At 47.1% G+C, this 26,373-nt stretch overlaps 1 protein-coding gene and 1 long non-coding RNA gene across 4 annotated transcripts in view; one reads left to right on the forward strand and one right to left on the reverse strand.

Moving 5' to 3' along the window:
* Positions 1–26,373, reverse strand: part of LOC124849712 — a 161,046-nt gene that overhangs the window by 70,415 nt on the left and 64,258 nt on the right. The window contains exons 2-3 of one of the 3 annotated variants that reach the window (XR_007030159.1): positions 5,628–5,694; positions 1,092–1,161 (exon numbers count right to left, since the gene is read on the reverse strand). This is a non-coding gene — a long non-coding RNA (uncharacterized LOC124849712). The remainder of the gene's footprint in view (positions 1–1,091; positions 1,162–5,627; positions 5,695–26,373) is intronic. The other 2 variants (XR_007030161.1, XR_007030160.1) reach the window with 2 other exon arrangements.
* rtn4r (reticulon 4 receptor) overlaps positions 1–26,373 on the forward strand; it is a 40,766-nt gene that overhangs the window by 2,011 nt on the left and 12,382 nt on the right. The window lies entirely within an intron of this gene.

Genomic DNA, 26,373 nt, shown 5'->3' on the forward strand with positions numbered 1-26,373 from the left:
CATTAGGATGGTGGAGGACTACTGGTCCAGACAAGGTCAGTGCTTGAATTTGAAAAGGTCCCAAAGAGGCAATAAAAACACACACACACACACACAGGCACGCACGCACGCACGCACACACACACACACACACACACGCGCGGTCCTTACGCAACATGCTGCACACACACTCTCCCCCTCGCTTCCTCACATTGTTCATTACTTGGCTAAAACTGAGGGATTATGGTAAGACAGCCACAGATTACGGGGCCTGCCGGGCAACTTTGATTCGCCTCGTCGTGAAATGCAAAAAAGAGGCACGTCTTAACTTGCTCATTCTCTCTGATATGTCACGGCGTGACACCCCCTTCGCTCGGGCGCCGAGAGGGAGAGGGCCTGTGGGTCCCACAGACCCCTACGGGCGGGTTTTCATCATCATCCAACTGTTGGCGTGATTTAGCACGAAGCCCCCCGACGCACACTCACAGTACACGTCTGATTTTTATTTTCTGTGCCGTCGCAGTTATAATTGGTATCCATCTCTCAGGCCCCTGATTTGGCAGGGGAGGAAATATGGGCCTGTCGTTTCTTGTGTTTAAAGTGTCAGAGTGAGGCGGGACTTTCATTTACTCTCTTTTTCACCCAGTCAGCATATGATCAAATGCCTCTGTGGGGGAGCTGTTGCTCAGGGGTGCTGCTGCTGAGGCTGCTGCTGCTCCCCCAGTCCACTGCCAGGCCAAAGCCAATGAAGCCCAAATGAATGGATAAAACCATTATGGTGGAACTGAACGCCTTCTCTTTCGGGACTTTTTAAACCACTAACACAATGAGGGCTTTTTTTTTTTTCCCTTCCTCCAATTAATTAACTTTATCATTTGTTTTGCCAAAAACTCTGGCTTATTTTTTTTTTTTTTGTAATAGGCCACAAGATGCAGCATCTGAGGTTCAGAACATATCAAGCCATGAAGGAGAAGTTAGCGTGCTGATCTTCACAGCTGAATTAGGCGGGGGATCGAACTCCAATGCCATAAACCGTCACAAACGAGACGTATCGCCTCGAAAGGGGAACGTGAAATTGATCCATCTGCTGTGTTTGTACGTGTGTACAGTACCTCTATAGGCTGTGAGGGATGATGTGCGCGTGGGCGTACAGTAGGGCTCTGTGAGTCTGTGCAGGGGGGTCTGAGGGAAAGGGCGAGAAAGGAAGAGAGAGAGAATGCATGTAAAATTCACAAGTGTGAAGGTTATGCAACCTATCATGCCTCCAGTGCATCTGACTCGCCACCATGCGGCTTCCATCTTTCATCGCGACGCTATGTCGACTGCATGGAAGCTGCAGAATCCCCCATTGAGGAATGTATTTTTTATATTCGTGTGAGCTCGAGTGGAGGTTTGTCTCTTCCTAATTGGCAAAGGTCAGCAATGATGCCAATAAAAGCACAACTCTTGTTATTGAGGTATTCAAGGGGAAATTAACATCCCAAGACAAAGACAAAAGGACACTTTCATATCTGTAGCTGGGAACATTATTGATCAGTACATCTGACTCGCCGATTACTCAGTTCATGTTCTAGATTTAGGCCTGATTTTCCAGACACTCCCACGTCTCAGATATTCCTTGTTTTCAAGTACTTAACAATTGATGATGTACGAACAAGAGCTCTCAACTTTTGAAGATTAATAAGCCTCATTAACTTTGCGCAGCTCCAAGAAGGAGGAGCTAATAGGTCCTGCTAATGTTGCTGCTGGTCACCAAGTCATTGGACTCGAGTCTAAAATTTGAGTCTCATCCACAAAGTTTGCAATTGCCACAGGTGTTAGGGCATCAGAGAATTGGATGAATCAATGCAGCGCTCTTTTCCTTAACTCTGACCTTTACCCTGACACATCCTTGATGATCCTGGCCCCAAGAGGGAGGTTAGAAGATCGATGACATAGGCACGGGGACTGGAGAGAAGAGACCAATCAATGGCCGGGAGCGCATCAGTCGCCGGTCCCGCCTCCAATGTCTCACAACTCATCTGGCCCGCTCTGTTTCGCGATTGGCCAGCCGCCTCCAGCGCATATATAAAGCGTCAGCCTCCGCTCTCACTGTATACTGGCTTTGTTGGGGGGCGACATGCTTCATGCACATCGGTAACATCGCGACGTCACGTGATGTCGCGATGGAACGGAAGCACCGGCAGTGTTTTTGTATTCGGGGAGAGGAGCTCCCTTCACCACGGACTTTGGTCTTTTTAACTTTGCAAAAACATTTACGCCCACGGGGGAAAAAAGCATAATACGTCTCCTTCAAATATTTCCTCAAGGCCCTCAAGTACAATGGTAATGTGAGCAAGCGCTTTAGTGACATTGGACAGGAACAACTCCATTGTCTTAATCCATGTGTTGTTGTTGAATTAAAATAAGAAGATCTAGTGGTTACATGTAAATATTACAGGTTTTGCGCGGCCGTGTATGTGATGATAATGCACAACTTCAATATAAAATGACAGTATAACATTTCACTACAGCTGTGTGGTCCAGTTCATGGACTTTGTTATTAATGCTGTACTGTCTTTGTGTTTGGGTTTCTACTGGTTTCTCATGTGTGCTGCCTTTACGTTTCGAAAAGAGATACGTCCGTTCCAAACGATGTAACCGCGGCACAGTTGTTTAGCAAAATATCCACTAGAGGGCGGCGCAGAGTAAAGAGTTTCCGACAACAACAATCTGTGGACGAGGCTCCGATAATCTAAGGCAAGAGGCAACAGTGGCCGCGTTGTGGAAACGGCGGCGGCTGCGACATTTTTAGTTTCATACCAAGTCTTTCCTCAAAAAGTTCTGCCACTGTTGGAATTTCGTCCGCGTGTCCTGCAGGGGTTTGTCTCGCTTGAGCTGTTGACTCTTTCTGGTGCTATTGCTCTGTTTCATCCTTCCCTTAAGCTTTCAGAAGTGGACGCTCCGTCCGTCCGCGTAGTCGCATCTGACGTTCAGCACAAATGAGCCTCGGCGCTTCGTCAGCAGCAACACGTCCAGCTGCAGAAAGTGTCCGTATACTTTTGGGATCGCGTGAGGCGCCGATTGAGTCTAAAAGGATGAAGACGTCAGTACTGTTATGCCACAGAGAGCCGAGGTGGTGCCAACGCCTAAGTCACTGTGACAGACTTGCGGCACGCCATCTGAGAGTGGAACTGCTACGTTCACTGCATCCCGACGAGCACGCTCCTTCAGGGGGCTCCCTCTTAATTGGCCGCGCCCCCCGAGTGGCGCTGCATTTGTTTATGCACACACACACACACACACACACACACACACACACATACACTGATTCACACTGATACACGCGCACACAAACACACACGCACACACACAGCAGCATGCTGGCCTCAGATATCCTTGGAACCCTCCGCTGTAGGTTATCCCAGTCTCCCAGCCCTTCGCCGCTAATCAGCAAGACAGAGGACCAAAGTGGATAAACGGGTAAAAAAAAATTAAAAAAGAATTCTATTTGTTTATTCAGAGGAAGCTGAGGGGAGGAAAAAAATAAATAATACAGAAAAGGAGCAGAAATGGAATACACCAGTCGCCCAGATTACCAGTCTTTAATCCTCTTTGTGGGTTATTAATGTACTGTCAGAATATGTGGAGGGACACTGAGCAGGAAACACACTGTCGACCCCCACAGACAGACACACACACACACACACACACACACACACTCCTGTCTGATAACTATAAGGGTTGCCTCTTGTCTTGAGGAGGGATGAATTGGTGTTATGTAACTTCAGGGTACAGTAATCTTGGGCGCAGTCTTTAATGGGGGGGGGGGGTTATTTTGATCTTTATACAAAAAAAAATCCTCCTGACACCGTATCACGACGTCGATGCCAACAACATGACGGTGCAAAAGCGTCCCGCGCGCCTCTGCACGCACCGAGCCGCCGCCGCCGCATCCGAGCTGCGTTCGCACCGGAGTCGTGATGCATGCACCGACCAGCTGAGCCAGCGAAGCAATGTGAGATCCCCCTCCTCCCCCCAGGGGACGGAATATTCATCTGTTGATTCCCCTCAACGCAGCGATAACATTTGGACGTCTGCGAGCTCCGAGCACGCACGAGCAGAGCTGCCTAATTATTTTGTCAAAGATCTTCATCTTGTCGTCTTTGAATCGTGGGGGGGGAAAAAGGTTTCACCTTTTCGTTCTCGTCGCGTCCTTGGATCCCCCCTGAGCACACACGCACACACACACACACACGCACACACACACACACACACACACACACACACACACACTTATCTATCCACGCGTCCGTGAAAGTCGCACCGTTGTCCCAAATTGCAGACGCCGACAGTGAGTGTGCGCCGCGCTGCCTGAACGACGAGGCCGCTGATTATAATAACCGCAATGGGGAGGTTGAATGATGGCCTAGTAAATTATTAATTAGACGGGAGCAGAAGCCGCTCTTAAATTAGACGCACGAACGAATGGAGGCGTTGTCATCCGTATAAGTCAAACCCTGCCCCCCTCCCTCCTCCTCCTCCTCCTCCTCCTCTTCTTCTTCTTGCAGGCTGCAGTGCCACTCGGATAAATAAAGTGTCCGACCGAGCCGAGACGCGGGCGCGGATGTGTCATTGATCACGTTGTTACGAGGGGGTTTCAGATAATCAACGGCGAGAGAGAGATAGATGGATGGGACAGGATCCGAAGTCTGCACACACAGAATTGGCCGCTGTGCTCTCAACAGCAGGACTGTGAATCTGTTTTTGTGTTTTTCCTCAGAGGGAGGATATCCTGAGGAGGAGGCTCAGATTTTTTTGGATAAATATGTGCTCTGGTTGGTATATTTAGCCACGTTGATCTCATTAGCGCGAGCGATGCAAAATGGACTCCCCACCAACTCTTCTGATCATATCCTGCGCGAGTCTCTCGCCTGATTAGTTTTGCAAACTCGACAGATGGGAGTCGTTGTTTTCTGATGCCGCGTCAGAGGAAACCCTGGCAACAACATCACTTCGCCGAGGCTCCTAAAGCCGGAGGGGACACCTCTTTTCTATACGGCGTACGAATTGTTTGGATCCCATTCTTCTCCTTATTTATTTATTCAGTAACGGCGTCGCTCTGAAGGACCACTTCAGAGGGACTGGCATAAATAGCTGCTCATATCTCCTTCTTTTTATTTTTTATTTTTTTTATGTGAAGGACACACACACACTTTATGCTGAATTCAGACACTGCATGTTTCAGCCGGCTTTTCAAAAGGTAGATTATACATTGTGGGGTGTACGGGGTAAAAAAAAAGGCACCTTGAGATGATGGAGTGAGGATCCAGTTTAATGACGGAGGGGGGCGGCTTACTCAGAAAGAGAGGCGAGACAAACCATATGTTAGATGAACAGACTGATGGTGTGTCTATGCATCTCTCTGGCTTCTGAATGACATCCCTTAAATCTACTTAAACCATAAATAGATTAAAAAATATATAACACAACGGACAAACAAAAAAAGTCAACAGAGAGGTTTCACCTCTAACACCTAAAGTCCTTTCATACAGTTTCTTCACGTTGACCTTCAATGTCGCAGGATGACGGGAAAGTTCATCTGAGCTCACGTGAAAATTAAAAAAAATAAATCAGAGTTTGAGAAGAAGTGTGCGTACAGTGCTCACATTCATTGTTCGGTTTTTGGAGGACGTGGAAACCTCCGGTGAACACTCACGGAGAAATAGACCTTTCCTGTGAAAGCAGGAGACATCAATTCTGAATTATTATTTTGTTGGGGGGGGGGGGGGGGGGGGGGGGGGGGTGAGAGAATGGATGTAAAAGAGATAATTAAAGTGGAAAAACACACAAATTATAATTCCAAGCAGTGTATTTTTTTTTTTTTGTCTTCATAATAACTAAAACATCAAGTGGAATCATCCGAATTCTTTGGCAGGGGGCGAAAAGGGGGCTGGGGGAAAAAAATAGATAAAATGTTTTTGAGAGGAATTTGAGCCAATATTAGTCAGTAGATGGCTGGGGGGGGTTTTTCTGCAGCGAAAACAGAAAATATTCATGGGTACAGCTTGTACAGACAAACAGGCCAAGTCCTGAATTCTTTTAAGGATTTGAGGTTGAACTGAGCTTCCGGGGGGGGGGGGACGGGGGGAGAGGCAACTCTGGTTGAGCTGAAGATGTAACGCCCGTGTGTCCGGGGACGTCCACGCCAATCAGGTGTCGCTCTCAGGGGGCCCGAACGTGGGTTTGTTCTTATCAAGATGCAAACCTGGCGAGAGTGTTTCACTGCCACTCTCCTTTTTGTGTCCCTCTGATTCTCGACAATCCTTCCCTCGCTCTCGTCACACTGTGCTGGTCTCTCCCTCCTCAGGTCCACACGCACGCCGCCCGCCGCACGCCGCCCGCCGCCCGCCGCCCGTCCCTCCGTCTTTCGCTCTCAGGTGTTAAATGCTGATTATCTTGTGCAGATTATCGAGACCGCGGCAAAATTAAATGTGACCGCGGCTCGCCCTGCCAGGACGTCCATTATAATGATGTCTGTAATCTGCTGGCTCGGGGGGGGGGGGATACAGGGATGATAATAAGGGGGGGGGTTCACATGGACAACTGGACCATATGTCGTATCCATGGATTAAAGAGTCACGAACCAGAATACCATCCGAGGCTCCGTCAGTATCCAAAGCCCCCCGGGTCGTGAACCTATTTATGTGTTATATAGTGATGATTTTTTTTTTCTCTCCCCGATTTTTTAAAATGAAAATACAAAGATCAACACGTCGAACCACCAGTGAGTGATTTCTCTCTTTTTTTTTTTCAGTATCAGTTTCAGTTGCGCATAGCGATCTACGTTTCGTCAACTCGTGGGTCTTTCCGTCTCTGTTCGCATCACTGCTGCTGCTAGAAACACAACATACGTCGCCTTTCCGTTACCTTGACGATTTCAACCAAGAAACACTTAAACTCCAGGTCAAGATCAGAAAATAAAGATGCAGTTGTGATTAGAGCCGCAACAGTTAATCGATTAGTAATCGATTACTAAATTAATCGCCAACTATTTGGGATAATCCATTAATCGGTTCGAGTAGTTTTTAATGGAAAAGAAATGTCAAAAATTCTCTGATTTCCGCTTCTTCAGTGTGATTATTTGCGGGTTTCTTTGCTCCTCTGGGACAGTAAACTAAATATCTTTGCTTCGTGGACAAAACAAAACTTCACCTCGGTGGGGTTTGGGGAAACGCGATCGTCACGTGAGTTGCGAGCCCTCGTCGTGATCATGATTGGTTATCGCAACATCTGGGACAGAGTCTGGAAATGCTTCTAATGTTGCCGATGATCATATCAGGGGAGAGAATTCACATCGTGCAGTGCAGCGTTTTGACACAGCGCTGAGCGCGGCGTAGCAGGAGGAAGACCTGGGTTTAAAAGAAGAAGAGTATCAAAAAGAAATCCATTGAATCCATTTGACATTCGGGATTGTTGAGCAACAAAACTGATCTGATGAGCGCAAAGACTGTACTTGGGGATACGCCCAATCACCCCCCCCCCCCCCCCCGGTCCAATCAGAAACGGCGCTTTTTTTCACACGCCTGCGCGTGTTTCCCCGTCGAAGGTTATCATCACAGCAATTACTCCGGCGGGGGGGAGACGAGCGCTGCCAAACGCTCGCCCGTCTCCGAGCTGTAAGCCATCTACGCCGAGGGGAGCCTCGACGGTGTCTGCGCGAGGAACGGAGTACGTCTCATCCCGATTCCGACGGTGCCGCGGTGGCGGCGTCGGGTCCTCGGCCGGCGGGGAGACACACTGGTGGGAGGGGCAAAGGGCGTCGCCGCTGGAAGGAGGCTGGGACGTCGTAGTGTGTCTCCACTTATTTCTGCTGTTTGAAGCTGTATTTACTAGGGCTGCAACTATCGATTATTCTCTCGATGAACTGATTAGTTGTTGGGGGAAAATGGGGAAAAATGGCGATCGTGTGTCCCCCAACCTCAAGACGATGTTTTGTTTTGTCCACGAACCAAAGATATTCAGTTTACTGTCACAGAGGAGCAAAAAAAACAAACAGAAAATATTCACATTTAAGCCTTTTTCCCCACAAAAACTACTTGAACCGATTAATCGATTATCAAAGCAGTTGTTGCAGCTCTGCCCATTTTTCCGTACACAGACAAATGCAACTCAACCAAAGTGTCACCGTGTCTGAGGAGGGTGATTTTGTAATTAGTGAAAAACAAGACAAAGGACGGCTGGTGTTTTGATGGATCGCACGTCTCAGCTCTTTTGTGGTGTGGGATTTGTGTTCTCGTGGCTTTTCAATGAATCATCCAGCGGGTTTTGCCGCAGGTAATTGACAGGTTATGTTTCTCTCGCGCCCCCCAACCCCCCCCCCCGGCCCCCCAACCCCTTCCATCGCTCCCACGCAAGGCATTAGCATATCGGGTTTCGTGCCCGACTGTGAAGCGATTCCCACCGTGCCTTTTTAGAGGCACCGCGTGAATAGGTGGCACGTTACACAACGCAGAAATATGAGACGAGAGCGAGAGAGAGTGCACTGCACACACACACACACACACACACACACACAAGCGTTTCGTATACTACAAACGCCAAGAAAGAGCAGGGACTTCTTTTCTTGGGCCGACGACAAAATGTAACTGTGACTTACAGTAGCTGTTTGCGAGGTTTTGCAATCTGCCGCCGGCAGTGGAGTCATCACTGATAAGAACCAATCAGGAAGCGGAAGCAGGCGACTGCGTCACTGTTTCCAAACCGACATATCGGTTGGCCTGTAATATCGTCATCGGATATTAGCCTTTCACAGACAAATCTTTAATTGTACAGAATAAACGGTGCAGTTTTAGGTAAAATAAATGTTTTATTTTCTGAATTCAAGTTTCACAAATAGGGTTGTATAGTTATTTATGATAAAATGTATGGTTATTGTAAAATATCGAGCCTTAATTACACAAGTTTTGATAATGACATCTTGGGAATCATTGACAGATTAAAACTTTTTTTTTATATTTATGTATCGTATCGGAAACCTTGTACTCCCTAATATCGATATCGGCCCCAAAAAACTATCTGTCGGGCTCTAGTGTTGATGTCGCCTGAGCCTCCCCAGGTTTTTCTTCATTTACTGTTGCCTACTTTGGCCTGGTGGTGAAATTAGGACAAGAATCTCTTCACACCAATGACTTTTACCACTGGAAACAGATAAATTTTCCGTCTACAGTCAATACCAGAGTTTAGATCAAATGTCAACAGCCCGGTGTTCCACTAAATGCATTTATGATGTGGCCAATAAACGGTCTGTATAGTCTCACGCACTGTTTATTTCAGTAACAGCCTTTGATTTTGAAGGGTTTTTCCACTCACATAAATAAGCATCGCAAACGTTAGGAAAAGAGAAGTACGGCTCCAGCGCGGCCCTCTTAGTAATCAAAGGTCTTTCTGCAAACATCATCATTTCCAACATAAAAACCTGACTTCATCAGAAACATTACTGTACATAGTCCACGGTGGCTGCTTTCTTAAAATCAATTACACCACAGAGCAATCAACATATATAAATAGAGTGGAGAGAGAACTCAGGAAAGGCCTTTAACATCAACATACAGCTACATTACAGCTACTCCGGGAACCCATAGAACAAAGTATTAAAACGTATAGAAATATGGATGGATACTTTACAATAGATTAATAATTAACAGGATCATTTAAGGATGCATCAAGATCAAGATCAGAAACGCAGATTCCAATGTGAAATATTCAAACTTTTATAGCATTAAATGCTTTAATTGTCCTTTGAATAAATGTGTAAATCCATTAAATAGCGAATTAGGGTAAAAGTTACAGAGCAGGAAATGTGTGGGTGTGTTTATTCAAACTGAAATGTCAAGGTTGAAATATCTGCTGCTGAGATATTAAAAAAAACTATTATAGAAAACACAGAGGTGAAGGCAATTTTTGCTTCTGGTGCCCAAAGAATCCGACACTCGTGTATGTGAATAGCCGACATGTCCTTCCTCGTCCTAGGGTCGCCAAGGATGGAGCCGATTACATTTCCATCAAGAGTTTTTCTTATTCGGTATTTTCTTATTATCAAGGTTTAAAAAAGAAAAAAAGTCAAATATTCACAATATGATATTGCATGCGTATTGCAACACATTTGATATATTCATTTTTGGGCTCCTTTTTATTTCTAAATTCATCTTTGTCCTTGAATTACATTCGATTTTTCTCTCCGCAGAGCTTGTAATCGGTGTTTTTGATGTCATATCACAGCCGAAGTGAGCAGTTTTTATCGACCCTCCCGGTGTAGTTTGATTGCTGATCGGGGATCTTTTGGGTGAAGAGGATAAAAGAGGCCCGTCCTCCACGTGGTCAACTTTTAATATCGCTACGTGCCGCTCCATTAAGAGCCGTTAACGCATGGAGGGTTTTTCATTTCCAGGTCACGTGCGGTATCCCAGCGTTTCCTGTCAGTGGAGTCTATATCTACAGACAATGTCGTCATGGAGACCGGTTTATTTCCGAAGCTCACAGCGTCGTGCATTAGCGGCCGCAAACGGCCTCTACGGTGTGAGGGCACTGCACCTCGCCGCCCGGCCGGGCCGGCCGAGGCATTACTCAGCAAACGGGAGTGACGGGAGACTGGAAACTTTATTGCAGACGAGCGGGCCGAGGCAGATATGGCTCTACTGACATTGACTTGATGGTTCCCTCCTCCACGAAAGTAGCCTCATTCGGGTGTTTTTTCCTTTTTATCGGGGGAAAGCAGCGTTTATTGGGGCAAATGCACTCGACGAAAGCCGAAATAACAACGATGTGTTAGTCATTCGGGACATCTCTTCTAGCCCTGAACGGCCGGAGAGAAAGCCTTTTGTCATTTTGCCAATTTTGCTGGCGCCATATTTCTTCCCACTCCAAGGACGTGTTTACTTTGTCGTGACAGGAAGATGACTCCCTTTCCGTCCGCCAACAACAGACCCCGTTGACGTTTCAGCTGGTGGAAACTTTTCTTCTTTTTTTTTTTTTGGAACATTATGTAACCGACATTGAAACAACTCCGGAGAGATTCCTCTTGTCAGTGCAGCGGCGCTGTAATTATGTCCTCCTCATATCAGTGCAGTGAGTGAGCGTTGCCCGATACGGTTCTGGAGAGTATGTGATACCCTCTTTATTACCGAATGGATTTATCCAGCCCCTCCCCTCTGCCCCGTCGCCTGTGAAAACGATCCTCCCCTGCACCTCCTTCTCAATAAGACAGAGCCGGAGCTGTGCATACCGGGACTGTATTACAGTATTGGATCTTCATCCACTTAACGGGAGAATCAGCTCCGTTTACCACTAATTAAAGCCATTAAAGTGGGCACACGCTAATGCGGTTTTGCACAGATTACGGAAACACAGGCGGCGGCGGCGGCGCTGGCAGCCGGGCTCACTTTACCGGCAGGTCAAGATGATAGTAATTAACTGGGTGTTAAAGTGACAGCGGGACGCGGCGGCCTGCTCTCACGCAGGACAAGATGGAGGCTCCCGGTGCGTGGTCCGATTGCTTGTGTCACCTTTGAGTTCAAAAAGCTCTCCTTAAGAATCGTATGAAAACAAAATCAACGTCAGCAGTGGAACAAAGAGGTACACAAGAAGTTGTTTGAGTAGATAACGAGTAGAGCTGCAACAGTTTATCGATTAGTAATCGATTACTGAATTAATCGCCAACTATTTTGATAATCGATTAATCGGTTCAAGTAGTTTTTATGGGAAAAAAAGTCACAATTATCTGATTTCAGCTTCTTAAATGTGAATATTTTCCTCTATGGCAGTAAAACTGAATAGCTTTGGTGGATAAAACAACGAATCGATTGATCCGGAAAATAATCGACAGATTAATCGATTGTGAAAATAATCGTTAGTTGCAGCCCTAATAAAGAGGGGACATTCTAAGCACCTGCATTACTGCTGTATTTTTAGAAAGGCTCATTTCCAACCACAGATGCAGCTCGTCGACACACGTTCCTTTGTATGTACACTGTTTGGGCGGGGGGGAAGAACGCTGCCTCGCTGCGGAGCAACTCTCAAGAGTAACTCTTGGGAAAAATTACAGGTTACATCATCGGGAATTTGCATAAAATTGTTTGGCAATTAACTGTGTTTTTGCAGGGCGCCATGTACCAGCTTGTTTCGTACTTTATAACGCTTCCATTATCTGAAACATTCTAATGGAGGATTATGCAGGTTAAATGCACAAAGGACTCGCATAATGGCTCGAGAATGCACACACACACACACACACTCACACGCACGCACGCACGCCGTTATTACCGCGCAGCCATTACTTTCAGAAACGGTGGTTGACAACAGCCTGAGGCCCCGAGAGCAGAGAGTCTTTTTACTTCCCCCAGGTTGATATACGCTCGTTCCCCGCTCGTACAAACTGGTGGTGGAGGTTGATGTAGAACTTTGAGAACTCTGCCAAACAGGTGCGGCCCCGCGTCCCTCTGCAGGGAAATACGAAAGGAATGGGAAGATATTAGGTGGATAAATATTCAGTTTCCAGAAGTACATAAAAACAAAAAGACAAAAAAGGAGGCAAAAACACAAAGCCATCTTGTTTCTGCCACGAGGAGCGAGATGAAAGCACAAGGCTCCAAGAGTTCCTCCACCTATATGAGCGGTTTGCCGAGCTGAGTCTGCAGTTACCTCGTATCCACCGGAAGGGGGGGGGGGATTGACTCCATCTTCAAAGAGATATGAACATGGCACCAGTTCCCCCTTTTATCTCCCTTTAATTTCAAGGATGCCGGCCCAAATTAAAAAAAGGCAATGCGACTGAAATGAACCAAGAACATCAGAAATCACGAAAGGAAGGAGAGTGAGAACAAAAAGGAATAACACGCAGGTTGGAAACACCGTTCTGCCTGAACGACACCATCTCCCCCTCCCCCCCCCCCCCCCCCCCCGACTCATCTATTCCGGTACTGTCGACATTTTATCACATTAACTCCAATCGTGTGAAACCGGGACATAAACATCAAATACAAATTAAACTCTTGTAAATCATGACTGATTGGGGAGAAAACAAAATGGCACATTTAAATAATACAAACTAGTTCCAGGTTTAATAATGCAATCGTGGTCCTGTCAGGTTTGTTAACTAGGATAAGATTCGACGTGCGGGAAATTCGAACCGCTCTACACGGGGCACGTTGAGCTGTGTGGTTATTCGCCTGCTTGTTTACAGAAAATTCATATTCAAGGTAGTAAAACCTAATAACGCTATAATAACGCCGAATTTCAATATTTACCCGGGCGGGCTGGTTTTGTGAGTTTTGCCGGATTCCCAGGTGACGGTGCAATTGCGTCGCTCCGCAAAAATAAGGCTCCGCGCACACACTGCGAGTAGCCGCTTTTAATGACTGTTTTCCGAGTCGACGACAAAAAACTTCAGACTCGCAGCTGTTCCCCCACTCAGTTTGCTCAGGGAAAAAAAAGGGAAGAAGAGCCTCTGATGAGTCAATGCCGCCTCCCGAATGCGATGTGGAAAATTAAAAGGAGACAATCCAACTCGCAACTTGTTCTGAATACCAAATAGAATTCTTAAATAAAAAAATCCATATTGGAAACCCCCTGTCTCTCACACACACACACACATATATATAAATATATATATATATCTTTTTTATATATAAATATGTCCTTGCATTGCTTTGAAAGTTTCTTTGCCTGCTGCGCTTGTGTCTCAGAAACCTGTCGCACATTTCAAGCGTGTCCCCCTCGACAGGAGTGCGCGTCCTCCCTCCTCCTCCGTGGAGCCAGCCGACAGCAGGATGTTCGAGACCGAGTGTCGCGGCGGCTTCCTCGGCTCCTCGCACAGAAGGGTTTCGAGCGGCTCCTTTCCCGCCGTCGCCGTCAAAGCACGTTTAAGATAAAAAACTTGGAGGGTGATGTAGGCAGGGGCGGCTTTGTGATGGCACACGGGATCAGCATCGCGGTGGAGAACTCCGGGAACTGAGAGGAGAAGACGGAGAAGGGGAAGCGTGCATACTAATGCCGTCCTCTGCGCTCTCGTTTCCGCCCCTCGCTGCTTTACATCTGGGGTCTTTATTTCTACTTTCACACTCTGCACATAATAATGCCTCCTACACGATGCACCCCGCTTTCCGTACAAGCGAGGCGCATCGTGAATCACCAAACTGACGACGTCTGGCGTTCTGCGCCGTCAAACTGTCATCCCGGTTCCTTATCCAACGCCGTTCACCTGGGTGTCGCGCCGGCAGCGGTGTCTGCCACGTTAGGAGCACCTCACTCATGGCACGACGTAGGTAATGGCTGACACGCCACATCGACGTGGCTAATTACCTTAGAACTGATGGCAGCTGAATGGGAACGCCGGAGTGCCTTTGCGAGATTAACTGCACAACTGTAACAGTGAGCACCTGAGACGGGGGGGGCCGGTCTGACGGAAAGGTGCACGATGAAGACAAAGGAAGCGGACCGATGCAGGCCTTCTCCCGGCACATTGAGGAGGAGAGATGGAAAGGGTGATTTTTTTCGCTGACCCACAAATAGCCTTGGTCATATGTTGTAATAAATTGCAAAAGCCAAATTTGGATTTCACGCAGTTTAGGCCGTCAATCTTCTTTTTTAAATAACATGTTCTTCACAGAGTTAACTCCGGATTTCAAGGAAGGCCTTGCAAACATCCATCACAGTTTTACGGACCAGCTCCCGGATTCAACCCACCGTTCTTACTGTTGTAGGTATTGCTGCCACGTTCCCAGTGCTCAGTAGCTAACTTTGTTAGCAAGTCAGGCTTGTTTCATGGTGTTGTTTTGGCGAGTGACCAAACTAATATTTTGGCTATTCTATTAATCTGTCGATTGTTGTCTCACTCATAGGTGCGGAAAGCCATTCTAAAGCCAAACCCCCCAAAAAATCGGGGGTTTCCGGCTCAGCCCTACATCTGTAAATTGAGAATAAAAAAAAAAGAAATGGTGCGGACCGCACCACGCGACACTGTGAGCCGTTTGTGAACATCACTCCTCGTCACCTCGGACGAGCCGTGCTGGCGGGTGGTGCTGCGATGCCGCGGTTTTGGCCAAGTGGTCTGCGTGTCGGCCTCCCATACCGAGGACCCAGGTTCCCATCCACAGCCGGAAAATCACGACAACAACAATAAAGAGAGAAAGAAGCTCAGAATCGCTTGCTGCCCCTTTAATTAATCACTAGTTTGGTCTGTAAAACCATTACAGTTTCCTACAACGCCGATCGGACGTCTCGTTTCTGTCTGACCTAGACTCAAAAAAGCCGAAGATATTCCAATAACAATTATTTCAAGAGAAAGAAAAGCAGAAAAGATTGAAGCTGGAACTATCACGTTTGGCCTTTTCATTGATGAACCCCCGACGACGTGACCAGACGTTGGAGCACAAAGTTCCCATCAGAGCACAGAGATCATTATTGCAGTGTTTTCACCGGGTGAACGGTAATCCTCATGGCGAAGATCCAAACTAACTAATTAGCGGAGCGCAACCCTTGAAAAGTTTACTTGACGAGAGGGAAGAACTCGCACCGTAGTTCTTCTTGTATCCCAGTATTCCCTAGATCTAGCCCTTTGTTGGTCTTGAAACCATTCGGCTTATCATGAGCCGGAAAAGAACGCGTCGAACGAAGTCAAGAGACGGTAGTTGTACGCGAACGCGTCATGTGAAAAAGACTCGACTTGACCCTGTGTAAAATGCCAAATGGCAGCGCCTGACTGCAGGGTTCCGACGTTGGACGGAAAGTGTCAAAACACGGCTTCCGAGAGCGAAAGTAGGTCAGAAGTCAGCGTGGGACCTCTGTCGGATCGCGTTCACACCACCAACAAAACGCCTCAAAACAACTTGCGTGCTTCAGAGTAGCTCACAGACACATGTTCATACTCCGGTTGACATCTATAGTCAACAGTTGCCAGAACACAACAGCTGCCTGCTGCTGTTGCCTGCTCTGAAGTTGCCCCAGGGAGCCTGGTGCCACAACTGGTTCTGGTTCATCACGCACCTTTTTTTTTTTTTTTGGGGGGGGGGGGGGGGGGGGGGGGGGGGGGGGCATTCCTGCTAAATTTGTTACGGCACAAATGAGTCGTGACAATGAGAAGGAAGACGGGAGGGAGGTGTTACCTTGGCAGGCGGGACGGGGTGAACATGTCCTTTAATCTCTTTGGGGGTGTTTGTTCTGAAATGTACATGCCGTCTGATTTCTTTTGCTGGAGGTGTTGTGGAATTCCCGCCCATGCTGCCCTGAGAAACTCTTAAGATGAGCCTGCTCCGGCACCGAGCGAGGTCATCTTATCTATGGCAAGCCGAAACAATCGCGGTGCGCGGCGGAAGTCTCTCTCTCTCTAGGTGTCATAGTCGCGGGGAGATGGCGACATTCTATCGGGGGGGGGGGGCAAACACTGCAAACCTGTCGAGCTGAGTAGCGGACCGGAAGTCGCCTCAATATCGAGCTCCGACGATAAATACTTGTGCTTCGGACAATCCACGGTTTCCGTCTTCCTGAATCAGCGTCCAATCTCCATCAATTAGTCCATTTCAGAAGGTGTGGGCCAATCTCGCTGAGAGAGAGAGAGAGAGAGAGAGAGAGAGAGAGAGAGAGAGAGCACATCGGAAAAATCCGCTGCGATAAGATGAAGTCGGAAAAAGACGGCGAGCTCGATTTTGGCATTCATTGAGTAAAGGAAACCTGTAAGTTCTTGAGGGAGAATGGTCCCTTGACCTCTCTCCAAATAAGAGGCATGGAGAAGGTCTCCAGTTTTTTTTAAAAAGGAGCTGCCACTCTGCACTCCCCCATTTTATCGGCGCCGCCGAGTGGCTATTGGAGTCCGCGTGATTGATGCGGTCTCATCTCTCAGCCTGTCACGCTCTCCTGATGAGCAGATACTTTATTGACTGCAGTTTTTCGTGGGGGAGTGCGTCTCGAGCCGTCTCACCGCTCACAGGGAAAGTAGAAGCTCTTTTAGGGGGAACAGACTCTAAACGGTGACCCGAGCCCTGATCTTCAAACTGTCGATTCGAGTGGAAGGTCCCATCAGATGAGTTCTCCCTCGAAGGATATTACTCTTGAAGGGAGGGGAAGAAGTCAGCATCACTTGTCGGCGGTCGGTGCCAGGTCTTATCGGCACGACGGGAAATACCGGTGAAGTTTGAAGAATGGAATTAGCGAAGGTGACAACATCGGGCATTGACATTTTTTTGGGGGCTTTTGATGTGAAGTCTTTTTTCACCCCCCGACTATCGGCTCCTTTCTGCTGCCAATAATGTCCAGCTGGTCTAGGTTGCAGGTGAACATCAATCCTGCAACGTCTCCGAGAAATAAATCCCTTTCCCAGTGCACATTTATAGAAATGCCAAAGGAAAAAAATAAATACAAAAATTCCAAACACAAACATGTCCTGATAGGACATTTAATAGTCCAAGCGGATTCCCTGCTGTTGTTTGCTTATCCCTGCTTTGTCCTTTGATATTCATTTAAAGCAATATATATATATATATATATATATATATATATATATATATATATATATATATATATATATATATATATATATGAAAAAACTGTAATCCACAAAGTCTCTCTTTCCTTGCATGAAAGTGATGGCTTTGCCTTTTTCCGAGCTCTGCAGGCCGTATCAGAGGGCGGCCTCGTCCAACACCCATTTAACAGGCTACTTAAGTTATAAAGGGCAGGTGCTTATCTTGTCCATGTAGGAGCCTTTGCTCGACCTGATCCGGTGCGGAGACATTAGGGTCATAACCTTCATGTTCCAGGGGTTCTGTGTTGACCGAACAAGCTCGAGTGAAAAAAACGGACTAAAGAATCCATTGAAGGCGAAACCTTCTTTCTTTTGTGTGAACGTGTGCCATTCCCTCGCCGTGACCCGTTCACCTTTTGTATCTCGCAACCGTGTAAGGGAGTCGCGTTTTAAGAATCTGAAAGGCTTTTGGATAATAGAGGTCGCAATATCAGCGGGTTGTCAGTGTTTGTGCTTCTACGCCCCGTTGAATCATAACGAGGAGACAAAAAAGGCCAAACGTTGAAAGAGGGAGAGGTAGAAATCAGTTAGCGAGCGTTGATTGGAGTTTGCCGAAGCGAGGCCCTTCTTTAAGAATACATGAGATCCCAAGGCCGGTCTGTTTTGATGGCGTTACCATGGTACCCGCGTAAGACAGTCTTTTGACTGGGAGCCCGAAAAGAAGACCGAGGGAAGGATGAAATTGAAAACTCCCCAAAGAGTAACGGAATAATAACACTGCACCATTAAGGCCCAAGTGCATATGTGTAAGAATAATATATAATGGAAGGAAAATAAGATTGCAAGTGATGGCCATTGGTTTAGTGCTGAAATGATTAGTACAATAACCAATTAAATTAGTCACATTACTCATTCATCACATACATGCTTTGATTCCCCACATCAATCAGTTTCCCTTTTCTAATTTTTAAATCAGTTAATAAATAATAAATGGACTGTATTTATGAAAGGGCTTTTCTGGCCTTATTGACACATTCACTCACGCATTCATGCAGCGCTTCCACACACGCACACACACACACACACACACACACACACACTTCTATTTTTCTCTCCCACATCATTCATACACTGCCGGAACAGCCGTCAGGGTCAATTTATATTAGGGAAGCCGGGGATCAAACCATCGACATTCTGATTAGTGGACGACCCTCTCTACCTTCGGAGCCACAGCCGGTCACATAAAAAAATTTCCTTCAGTTTTTGGACATTTGTTCATACAAAACAAATCCCTGAGAGGTATTTTTTTCCTCTCTACTTTTCACACATTATTTGAAAAGACTTTGACAAAAATGGTTGAACTCTGGTTCTTGGACCAGAAATATTTGCAGTATTTCGGTGAATCCTTGACACACAGTTCACTTTTTCCAAAAATGTAAATAAATCCTTGCCACCACCATAGTCGCCTCGCTTTGTTTCAGGCGGACATTTTGTTCACAAATGGCCTATCGATCAGGGTTTCGTCCTCCCGTCTGCTAAAATAATCACCCCACCGGAGGATAAATCCTTTTCTTGACAAGGTGTTGATTATTGGAATTCAGCGTGATTAGGACTATTGGCGCTGTTCGCTGATATTTATTTTTGGCGAAAAACACCGATGATAGCCACGCTCAGCTGATAGCCATAAGCTGCTTCTGTCACTTTGCCACGAATCGCCTTTTCCACCATCGACTCCTGGGATTTGAGCTGTCAAACGCTGAAGCTTATCTCAAAACAAAGGGATGCAGGAGACTGAAACAGTTTAGAAAAACTCTCAAACGCACACACACACACACACACACACACACACACACGCACTAGAGACACTGCATGGGCAGCTGGAAAATGTTAACTAAAAAGTAAATGACCTGCATGAAGACGAGGAGCACAGCAGGCATTTCTCCGCGCTGCGTTTGTTCACTAGAGATGCTCGGAGTTTATGTCGTCACGGTAACAATGATAACTAGTGGTTTAGCTTATGACCTGCCCCCTACTTAAAGTTAGATGCCCTTTGTCGTCACTCGTAGAATGATCGTTTGTTTTCACACGTGGAACTACTGCAAAACTACGGGTTTGTGTTATTACGTGAGGACAGTCTCACTGACATGTCGTATGATGTTGGTTTACCAATCAAGCGTATTTTGAATTAACTGTTGGGATTCTTTGCATGAACTTTATGAGCGTGGCAGTCGAATAATAGAAGCCCAACTGTGCTGCGTCTCCGTCCAAGTTCATTTTTGTAAAAAAAAAACTTCCTACCATATCCTCAAGGTCAAGCATGTTGAACGTAAACGCGCTCGTGTGTTTTCTTCGTGTTGAATTGTTTGCACATTGTTAAATCAAATCCGCCGCTGGCAATACATGACGGAGAATTTCCAAGAGCGGAAAGAAAATAAAGTCTTCGTAGTCCAAATGGATCGCCGCCCTTTGTTATCTTTCAAATAATGAATCTTTCTATAAACGCGGCGCTGACTTTGATGTCGATCCACAGGCATATAAGCCATTAGCCATGATGAAGCTGTCCACTCTGATTTTCCACATTTTTTATTTTCATTGTAGGAGATCCTCTTTTTCATGGCCTTTGTTACAAGGTTGCATCACTATCTATCTATCTATCTATCTATCTATCTATCTGTCTTTCATATATCCGATTGCCCTTTACCCGTTAAAAATATCTGAACATGCAAATTATTCTATCAAAACAGTGAAGCCATTAATAGTGACACTGATGGCTTTAAAAAAAGAAAAAAAAAGAATCCTTAACTCGACAGGGTTTTTTTCTCGCTTTGTTCCCAGCTTTGCAAGCCGTGCTTGTTTAAGAAAAGATCTCTTAAAATGTGCATCACTATCTCGAAAAAAAAAACAAGAGTGGAGATGGCAGATACCTGCACTAAGATAAAAAAAATACTAAAAACATGACACTTTGTAAGAAACATAAAAAAAAAAAAAAAAGTACCACCCTTTTTGTGTGCTCGTGTTGAGAAAAAAAATCAGATTGTAGGATTTGATAACAGAAACATAACGCCTGGTTTAAGATGGGGAGTTCTCTTCTCTGCTGCCCTCACGCCATCAAGGACGGGGATGAACACTAGGGGGCAGGCTTAAGCCTCGCTCTCTCATGTCCGCGGCGTATTTAGGCAATTGGATCTCTCCCCTCGCCCCCCCCCCCCCCCTTTAACACTCCATATTGTGTGTGTGTGTGTGTACGCGGTCGCTTTGCAGTGGCGTGCGCCTGTGATGGACTAAACTCGTGTTTGTTTGGGTGTGGGCTCCGCATGTGAGCGAGCCGCCCGCATTAATCTCAGTCCAAAAATAACATTCACATGGGGGGGGGGGGGCTACTTAGCATTCTGATTGAGGCGAGTGGTGTACACGTCTAGCATCTCGGATTAAAAATGGATTGCATCGCCGAATCTTCCCGTCTCTCTCCCCGTGCCCCCTGCACACCCCGTCGAGTCTCTCATGGCGCAGGCTCGTCTGTTTTATTTCTCCCTTCCCGTATTCTACCGTTGCTCGCACACTCTTGTGCGGAGCCCCCTCTCCTGGCTACACTCTCCTTCTTCCCGTCTCTCCCATCATCTCCCTTCAGCCCGCCCCCTTTTTTCGCCGTCGAGTCTCTCTCATTGCGCGGCCGATCCCTTTGCAGTGTCCGCCTCGATTTGCGTCATTCCTGCAGGAGCGCGGTGTCAGCTCGGGCCTCCCGATCAAACCCTCGCAGCTGATGACGGCCTTCATCCCACATTTAATAGCCCCCTTGCATCTGTGCATGACAGCCACCACCCCGTTTCCCGCCATTCTTTTGCCGGTCGCGGGAGCGGCGTACCCGCCTGGTATCTGCCGCGTTTTGTCTGTCTGTCTGTCTGTCTGTCTGTCTGTCTGTCTGTCGGTTGTTTGTTGCTGGGGATCGGGGGAACAGATGGTGTGTGCTACGTTTCTCCCCGCAGAGGGTGAGTGCTACAAAGTGCCGCATCATGCAAGATGGGTTTTACTGCAGGAGCGACTACCACAGTAGATCCTCTTGCACGGTGTGAGGCTTATCAGTACATATAAATCCGACTATATCATGTCCTATGCAGTTTTATGCCACATCTATACTTCCCGTTGTCCTGTGAAAGACTTATCCTCGTACGACTCATTCTAAATATTAAATTAATGATCCCCATTACGACTCGCTAAAAAGTTTTCTCTCGCCACATTACAGGCGGCAGACTGAGAGGATTGTCCTTGACTGTTTTTCAATGGATAGCTGGTGAAATATGAAGAGCTTTGTTAGGGGGCCACTTTGTACTTCAGTGTATGTGTGAGATCCACAGTTGTTTGACAGTTCTGTTAGAGATTATGAGGTTCAGGGAAAAAAAAACTCCCTGGGCATCGCGGTCGTGATGATAGCTCTCACGAGGCCACGCTCTTTTCTAAAATGTCAACAAGTTGGATGAATTCATTTCGCTAATTCAATTTATCGCCGATAAGGGTTGTTGCTCATATTGCCGGAGCACATGAAGTTTGAGTGACATGAAGACAATGCGGCGGCGCATGGATTGTGCAGCAGCTGCTAACGGATAAGTCGCGTTTTGGGGGCCGAGAATCGAAAAACTCCGCTCTTGCTGATCACGACAAGAGCCGCGGGAGGAGTCATTGGAGATATAGAGTCAAGGTCCTCGCTCGCGCGGCTAATTGAGCCCCTTATCTTGGGCCAGACGGCGACGCCATTAATCATAGACGGCACGTCATGTTCACGAGGAAGTGCAGGAGCTCCACGGGCTCGATGCTGCTGCTGCTGCTGCTGCATGGCGCCTTTGTTTTCAGAGGCTCACGCGGAGCTTTGCGGATACGGCGTGGAGATTAGCCCATTAAGAGGGTTCTGTTAGTTAACTTGGACAAAGGTAATGCAGACGCACTGTGATTTATCGCTCTTCTTTTTCCAGCGTCCGTGTTCAATTCATTAAGGCACAAGCCTCTCGTCTTACTTTTTTTTTGGGCCCCGGCTGGTGAGAGTAATGATGATCTGCGGGAGCTCGGTTTCTTTGTTGCTCTCAGCAGACACAGACCCGCCATCTTTTTCTCTGTTTACTCTGCTCTACCAGAGGCGGTTTACCGTGGACAGAGCCGACAAAAGTGGAAAAGAAAACATTATCTATTGTTAACCACTGCAGTTGTTGCACAGCTGCTATTTTTCTAAAATGCCCCGTAGAAATGCATCGGCGTACCTGTGAAGCTACGTGCAGCCTTACCCCCCCCCCCCGCCCCCGCTCCATTATCTATCTCTGAGCTATTTTTCCTCTCTGGTAAAAAAACACAAACCATGTGTGCATAAACCGAAGCACATGTCGTCTCCTGACCTGTGAATGAACGGATTTGTCCCGCGGAGGGAGCAAAAAGCCCATTGTCTTTTCGTTCTCCGCTTTCAAATCCCTGTCACTTTAATCGCCGGGGCCACGATGGGGCCTACGGAAAAAGCTCCAAAGTCCAAGTGCGAGCATGCCAGTGGTGGCGGTGGAGAGACTGGCGGTTACCAGCTCAGGCAGAGTGATTGAAATCCCTGCTGTCGGGTGATGGCTGACGTATTGTATGTGTGCATGATGTGGGGAAAAAAAAAGGGCACATGGACGAACCATGCAGATGCACCGCATGAGAATACTTTGTCTTCTGAACTGTCCTCAAAGATTTAGATTCAGGCAGGTAATGAGATCATTTTTGGTGGTTCAGTGGTTAAAAGCAAAGAAGTACATTTACTGCATTAAAATACATACCTGGAGTGTGTCCATTCTGCTCTTCTGTCCTTTACACTTCTATTTCTAATACATTTTTTCTTCCCCCAGAGAGATATTGTCACTAGTTACTTTGCCGAGTAAGATGTTTTATGTACTTCTGTGATTCATTAAAACCGGATGAGCTCCACCTTAACCCCCATCAGTCAAATGCCTCTCACACTGTTAAAGGGCCCCAAATAAAAATCCAATAAATAACAGTAATAACGTGTCAGTGACAGGCTGTGTCCAAAATTGCCCACTCATTCACTATCCCCTACTCACGATCAAGGGAATTTCTACGCAGTGGACTATATATAGCAAAGTCATCTGTAAAATTCAAAATTCAAAATCTTTCGGACACTACTCGGGTCATTTTCTCTGCCCCGGTTTATTTACGTCTGGTCGCAGGATTACGACCTATGACAGCAACGCTGGCTTGTCAGTTGGACACTACGAACTGTGCATTTTTTTCAGCTCCTGAAATCAGAGCCGTTGAGCACGAGAAGGATTCTTCAAAATAAAATCCAATATTAACGCTTGAGTGTTAAATTCAACCAGTGTCCTGGTTAGTTTAACTGGCATGTATCTTTTGTTGCGTCGTGCAGAGCATTAAGTCTTAATCAGCGGGGCACGGACGGGCCGGGAGCACCATTAAAAGCAGCGTAATGCTTTGTATTATTCAGACGTATCAGGCCCATTAGCAGAAGCACTAGAAAACGGCATTCATATTACAATCCAACAAGAGCTTATACGAGCCGGCTCCTCCGGGGAGAAAGGAACAGCTGAAGGATGCAGTTTAAAAATACCAGATTGTTTTTCTCCAGGGCTGGAATGACTCATTACCCAGGCAGCAAAGCAGGAAGTCTTGTCAGTTGGGTCGTCCCACTGTATGGTGACACGCAAATTGCGCCAGCGCATCACTTATGGCGCTGCAGTCGCTTTGGGGACTGGGACAACATCGGCGACACACACACACACACACACACACACACACACACACCTGTGTTGGAATCCAGGGACTTTTTTTCTGCGAGGATAGGGGAAAGTCTCAGGTGGCTGCCATATGCTGACGTGTTTATCCCTTCTTCTCATCTTCTGGCTCACTTGTTCAGGAGTAAATGTTGTGGGGGAGATAGCCGCGCACCAACCCCTTTGCTCAGATACTGCAGTCCCACAGTGACAACTTGCCACTACTGCATCTTTACTCCACTCTTATCTGATGATGGCCGCTTTGCCGCGAGGCGTTGCCGAATCCGCTGCTCGTACGTCAACCGCTCTCCCCGCTATCTCTCCCGACGCAAGCCCGAGGAGGGGGGGGGGAGGTTTAAGGGGTTAGAGGGCATATTGAGGGCAGACTGGCATGGCACTCGGCCTCGGATCATCTGTCACCTGGGAGATAAAGAGCAGGAGTGATGACTTCCCAGCACGAACGGAGCTCTGGGCCAGCGCTCGACCTTTTCCAGTGAAAAAGGTGACTGATCCGTGGAGGCCTCTGATGTAAAGAAGTGCCCTTATCAGGCCGACGGGGAGGGAGAGCGGCAGATAGCAGACAAGCAAAGAAATCCGACCAATACAGGGCTCGGCTGGGTGGGGACGTTACTGATGCCCCCCTCCCGTGTTCATACCCCTCATTTTTCTGATATCCGTCCTTCCCCTCCCTCTATCCGTCTTACCGGAGCTCCTCTGCAGAAAAAAATCCATTTTCCTGCAGTAGCCCGCTTTGTCTGCACAGGGTGCGGCAGTACTGAGGCGGGTGGTAAATAATGCACAAGTCATTCTCCTTTCATTCTTCCAAAAGGAAGGAGTGCTCGCCACAAGATCCTCTCTAAAGTGAGCTTATTAAACAAGCCAAGGCCGCAGCGGTTTCCCTTTTTCTTTTAGGGGTGTCGAGAGGAGACAGGGAGAATGTCCCGACAGCATGCCCTCAAACCTTACCCATCGGGCGTAAAGAATCCTAACGGGAGACACACTGAACTCCCAACATCACTGTGCAGAGAGTGTGTGATCCCTCGCCGAAAAGATACGATGGCTGGCGTGCTTTGAGGATTCTCAAACAATGCTTTGCCCGGTGAGTTCTGGTGAATGACATTTAAGGGGAGCAAATGTCCATCGCCTTCAGGATGGGATTCAAAAGCAATGGCTGATGGAATTCGTGTTTGGCACGTTTGCTCGCCTCTCTTGACAAATGTCGCGTTGTCGCACCCTGGCGTGTCCTTCTCTGCTCTCCTCGGGGTCTAATCGTGGAGTTTCTTTTACCTTGTTTTAGCTACTTTATCTTTCGTCTTCTTGTCCAGTCGCTCCATTTGTAAGGAGCGGTTTTGGTTACTTACCTCCTATTCTCCCCCAACTCTGCAGCAACACGCCCGTTTCATTTTCAGTCAAACTGCAGCAAGAGACCTCGTCGTGGGCTTGCAGGTTTTCCATTCTCCTCTGTGCTTTGGAATATACAGCAAATAGTGTTTGAGTCAACAGAGGCTGCGGCTAAATTCAGTTTCAAAGCGGCGGTTTCCCACATGCGCTGGGTTTAAGTGGAAGGTCTGGTACAGAGAATGAATCAGATGTGTGCGGAGGCAGGGGGGGGGGAAGATATGAGATCCTATACCTTACCGATGTCAGAAATCCACCTACATATGCTCGCCTGAGAAGAGCGTCGCTGCTGCCTCCACAAATATTTACCGGACTTTCGATCAGTTTTCATTGCGCAACAAATCCCAGTGTATCCCTCTGGCAACACTATTTCGGAAAGAAAAAGCAGAGAGAGAGAGAGAGAGAGTTAAAAAAAAAAGCGCAATGTGATGGCGAGTGAACACAACTCTTGTTACAGGGCAGAACAGCCGAAGTAGGCCTCGCGTTATTGGCTCTAATTCATCTGCTCGCAGTGCCTGACTCAAAAGATGAAAGGGAGGGAGAGGTTTGTCTTTTTCAGGTCAACATGCCTCCAGGGCTGCCTACACATCCAAAATAGATGGATCTTACAAGAAAGCTGGCCAGAGAGAAGTCGTTAACGCTTGCACAATGAACTACACCTAATTTATTTATTTTCCATTTTCTGCCGGTCTCAGTATGTCCTTTCTTCCTCTGGCGAGTTCTTTCCACTTCCTCGTGGGCACA

This window comes from Scophthalmus maximus, chromosome 19, assembly GCF_022379125.1.
Source record: "Scophthalmus maximus strain ysfricsl-2021 chromosome 19, ASM2237912v1, whole genome shotgun sequence".
NCBI classification, from domain to species: domain Eukaryota; kingdom Metazoa; phylum Chordata; class Actinopteri; order Pleuronectiformes; family Scophthalmidae; genus Scophthalmus; species Scophthalmus maximus.